The sequence below is a fragment of the Carassius auratus genome, unplaced genomic scaffold, assembly GCF_003368295.1.
Source record: "Carassius auratus strain Wakin unplaced genomic scaffold, ASM336829v1 scaf_tig00023352, whole genome shotgun sequence".
NCBI lineage: Eukaryota > Metazoa > Chordata > Actinopteri > Cypriniformes > Cyprinidae > Carassius > Carassius auratus.
Window position 1 is genome coordinate 25,756 of NW_020525260.1, and position 5,229 is coordinate 30,984.

Here is a 5,229-nt window from a genome sequence, read left to right on the forward strand (position 1 = left end):
AGACTTGATGTCTTTAGGGTAGAAGATGGGGTTACTAATACATGGTGAAATCACGAGTGGCACAGATGCATTTTTGTAATTTAATAACAAACAAAGTAAAGCAGAGTCTGGGGACAAGTTCCCCTGAGAGGAAGAGACTTAGAAGCACTCAAATAACACATCGACAAACACATTTCCTGTGGGCAAAAAAAAAAAAAAAAACAGACACCAGGACAGGAGGAGTAGTCAATACAATATCAGACAATATCAGCACTCAGCATACGCAACTCTAGTTATTAGTCTCAGGTGACCTGAATATGGTAACAGTGACAACACAGCAAAACAAAATTCTATCTATCATCTATCTATCTATCTATCTATCTATCTATCTATCTATCTATCTATCTATCTATCTATCTATCTACCAAATCTAAGTAACATCGATATCTACCTATACAGTACCTATCTATATACTGTACTTACCTACAATATATATACATACCTATCTTTATCTACTTACCAAGCTATATCCACCTACTGTATACCTAGCAACCTACCTATCTATATTTACCTATACCTATCTACATACGTACTAGGGATGAGTGAGGGTAGTCGACTAGTCGACAAAACAGAACAGCCGCTGTTCGTTCGTTCCTCCATAAAATCGCAATTTCACTTAAATCAGTAAAATCATGTAACATTACTTTTGTAAAATGGGACGTGCTTGATTTAAAGAAGTATATTTATTCATGTTTTTAAAAAGCGTGAAAGAGAACTTGGCCTGCTCCTCAGGAAGATATATGCGTTCAGATAAGAAACAGAACATTTACAGTAATCTTTTAGCTCTATGTGCGCACCTAAAAAGTCAAATACATGCAAAAATGTGTCAAAATACAGCACTTAGTGATTTTTCATGTATACAGTACCTTCGTCGATCATGTAATAAATCAAAGTAAAGAGTTGAGAATGAAAATACGTGTGTAATGGTAAATTGGATGTGTCGGTAGCTCTTAAAGTGACAGCGGGCTATTTTCCTGCTGCTACTCTATTAATCAAACAACAAAAGACAAATTCAAATTCAAAATCACAACTGCTCTTGAGGGAAGGACTTTTGTCGCTTTAAAAAGAAACAAAAAAGTTTAATTCTTACAGTAATTTATTGGACTTCTTTTGGACTATTGAAAAATAACACCCATTCACTTCCATTATGAAGCTTGGAAGAGCTGAGACATTTTTTAATATAACTCTTGATTGGATTCATCTGAAAGAAGAAAAATCATATACACGTAGGATGCCTTGAGGGTGAGTAAGTCATGGGGTAATTTTTGGAAATATCCCTTCAACTAAAACTCTCAGCTCCACTAGCATGTCCTGGAAACTCATAAATATTCATGTATGCTCATCCCAATATCTGTCTATAGTCTTTGATAAAATAGTGTTTATCAGCACAGCACTGTTTTGTTTACAAGGGTAACAATGGTAACCACGGTTTTCCTGCTTGTCTAAAAACACCTCCTAATATCAAAGAGTGAATTTGCATTTTCATTCAGTGTTTCTGCTGATTTCTTTGCCGTCAGTGTTGGCAATTTTGACAGTTTAATGGAAAATAAGAACAACTAAAATAAAAAGGTAGCTGGAATTGTTTGTCCAAATAAAGAGAGTGTACACATTCATATCAAAAGTAATGTTCATTAAATAGGTGTTTAAGGTAGGTAATGCTAATGTAAAACTTTGGGTAAATCAGCAGAGAAAAGAATAGAAAACCAGAGAGATGAGGGAGAAGGGGGGGAATAGAGGACAGAAGAAAGGTAAAAACAAACTGTCAGAGTTGCCATTGCAGGCAACAAATAAAAAGCTTCCTCCAAACTCTGTCAGAGAGAAGTGTCAGATTCAGAGACTGCAGGGAAGGTATAAGCTAGAGCGAATGCCACCAGAGAGCTGCACTGTTTAACCAAACATCGGTCACATTTCTAAACCTCCTTCAAATAAATGACTGGACTGTGACCCAGGGAGTTATAATTCATTGCATAGACAGTTGCCTTTCCCATAAACATCCTGAATTAATTTGTTATCGGGTAAATAGTTTATACGATGGGCACCATAAACATATTTTGGGGGCAGACCTAGAATGAGAGCCAGACAGCACAGCCACAGAGTGCTTGTAGCCAATCTGATGCATATTACACGCAAAACTGCCAAGTGCTGGCTGAAATAACCCACTGCAATCAGATTGGCTGGTTCAACACATCTTCCAGGAGTAAGAGTGCATTTTTTTTTTATAAGTGCGCCTGGAAACAAAGCCGTTTACAAGGTACCAGACTGATCAAATCCCATTTCTCTTCCTTTATTCTACGTTGTAAGCTACCGCTCTGGTTTCAGCATCATATACCACTAACACTTCATATGTGTTGCTGAGCGACACTTACTGGTGGCGTCAAATCTCTGCAAGATAAAAGTTTTGATTGAGGCACTCCTGCAAGTACCATATTAATAATTAGATCCGTGTGTATCTGTTTAGTTGAGTCATGAAATTACAAACAGAATATACTGTAATAATCCAGGAGTCCTTATTACTTTCCAGACAGACTACAAATAATTGTCTGCTGTTTTTAAAACAGTTCCTAAATGGCATGTAAAACGAAACATTGCATTTAGTATCTTACATGCTAGTCAGACTGCCTCTTCCTGTTTAAGTGGGTGACTCTTATGTCGCTTTTCCACTGCGTGGTACGACTCAGCTCGTTACGGCTCAGTAACAAAAGTCAAAAGTCTGGATTTGCAAGACTAAGGCCTACAGTATAAGTGAAATAAAAACAGCACCACTGGTACTCAAGCATATAGTTGAGTATATCAAATATAGAAGACTCTCAAGAGGCATTCAGAGTAGTAACAAAAAGCACTCTTACTGACAGCCCTGTGCCTCAGGGATACTCTTTCAGAGATCCATCTGAAACTCACACCATCACTGACATCACACAGAAGGTGTGGACACATTTGGTGAACTCTGATGTATGAGTTGGTTGAATCTAGAACACGCTACGAGAGCAGATAAGTGAAAAACCTACTGCTCTTAAATCATCTGCTTCATACATCAAATAACTCGGGACATAAGGGAATAATTGACCCAGTGTGAAAGGAGAAACTTTAGAAAAATCTGTAATAGCGAAATAGAGCTGTAGCTGGCAGAACATGATCTATCCCATAGTATTTATTAAATTATTAGAATAGTACATTATGTATAAGGTTTTTTCACCATTATCAAGCCTGCTTGCATAACACTCACATGTAACCCAAAACCCAATGACTAGGCCTATATATTTTATTTTATGATCCACAAGCATAACATCTAGTTATAACCCAATAAAATAAAATAAAACTAAACCAAAAATTGTTTATTATAGATTTCTATGGCATCATATTTGAATCTGAGGCAGTTTTCATTACCACAAATCTTCAAAGACAAGTGCTGATAATAGAAAATAAACCAGTAAGAAAAAGAATTGCATGATGCAGCTGAACAAGATCATCAATCCAAAAAAAGAAAAAAAAATTGATTATGTTGCTAAAACTCACCAAAGCAAGCAGATTTCCAAGCCACATGTCAGGCTGACTCCACGCTTTTCGTGGGTGCTGGAGCTTACAGCAAAACACAATAACCCTGTCCAAACACTGACACAAGTGCACACAGACAGTCCCTCAACAAAGCCATAAACAGCTTTTTTTCCTGAAGAATGTGAGGAGTTCCTGTAGTGTGACAGAGTCAGGAGGTATTTGTGGCCCATGTCAAACCGAAGGAAGCTACAGCAGCATTGCCATGAAAAGAGCTGCAGACTCAAACAAAAATGCTGCTTCTTTTCCCCTTTAATTTCATTCAACATTTTTTAAGTATGTTTGCACCCTAGGACTTACTAGTGTTTTATCTAGGCTTCATATTATTTACCTGCACTGTCTTTTGAATGGATGGGCACAGAGGGCCTGTATTTTATGCTGGAGAGATGACAAATATCCTGGCTGAAGCTCAGCAAGATCCTAGTCTAAAACAAATGGCAAAATTCTGCTCCAAAATGCTCAGAGCTCCACAGAAGGGGAGCCTCAGACCCAATAACCTGGTTAAGCTACATAATACTTATAAAATCCAAGTGAAAGTAAAAGTTGGAAAAAGGATCACCCCATTGTGTCAGTATTTTGTCGAACCACCCTTTGCTTTAATTACAGCCTTTAGTCTGCTGGAATGTCTTTACTAACTTTGCACATCTAGACTTTATTTATTAATATTTGCCTACTCTGTCATTGTCATGTTGGAAAGTAAACCTTCTGTCAGCAGATTTTGCTCAAGAATTTGACATCTTATAACAGGGTCTTATCACTGAAAGAATGCTGTTATTTGGATGGTGGGCTGTGAAGGATTTAAATCAGACAAATGGTTTGGTGTTGAATGCCAAATCATTAAATTTGAGTCTCTTCTGTCTCAGAATCTTTAAAGTGCGTTTTGTCAAAGCTCATTCGTGACTGTATGTGGCCTTTCTTGAGGAGTGATCTGTGATTTTAAATTCTCTTTAAATTCCTGCACCTGCTTCAGAGTAAAGTAGTGTTGTTTTTGGTGGCCTGTTTTAATTTGAGTTTAGTCTTTGTGTGAAGCTGTCCTTTTAGTTTTTATTAGTTTTTCACATTCATACCATTTTGAGTCTAGTCAAGTTTCAGTCAACTAAAAATCTGAGCATTTTAGTCTTATTTTAGTCAGAATTATCCATGAGTATTTTCATCTAGTTTTAGTTTACGAAAACTGATGACATTTAGTCAATACAATTTTTATTTTAGTCTCTTTTTAGAAATGTAATTCTATTTAACCCATTCAATACAGCACAAGTACCTAGAAGTATAGACAAATTTTCTTTTAGCCACACCCATTTCAAACAAGGCTATCTTATAATATTATTGTTACATTATAGACTCAAGAATACATCCATTCCAGACACGGAAGACGCTCTGATTTGAATTTACAACATTTATTTTACCAACCAAACATGTTAGAAGTACACACACATAAAGGTAAATAAATAAAAATATTATAATAAAACAGAAATGTTTTCTCCCAAAGACGAACCCTGGCTGGCCGGTCATCTGTCCCTTTCTGTGTCAAGGCTGATTTATACTTAACGCATCTGCAAGTTCGGTTGGGTGAGTGCAGAAAATATGACATCACAGTGCTGCTGGAAGTTCGCTTTGAGTGCACGCAAACTAATTTCCACT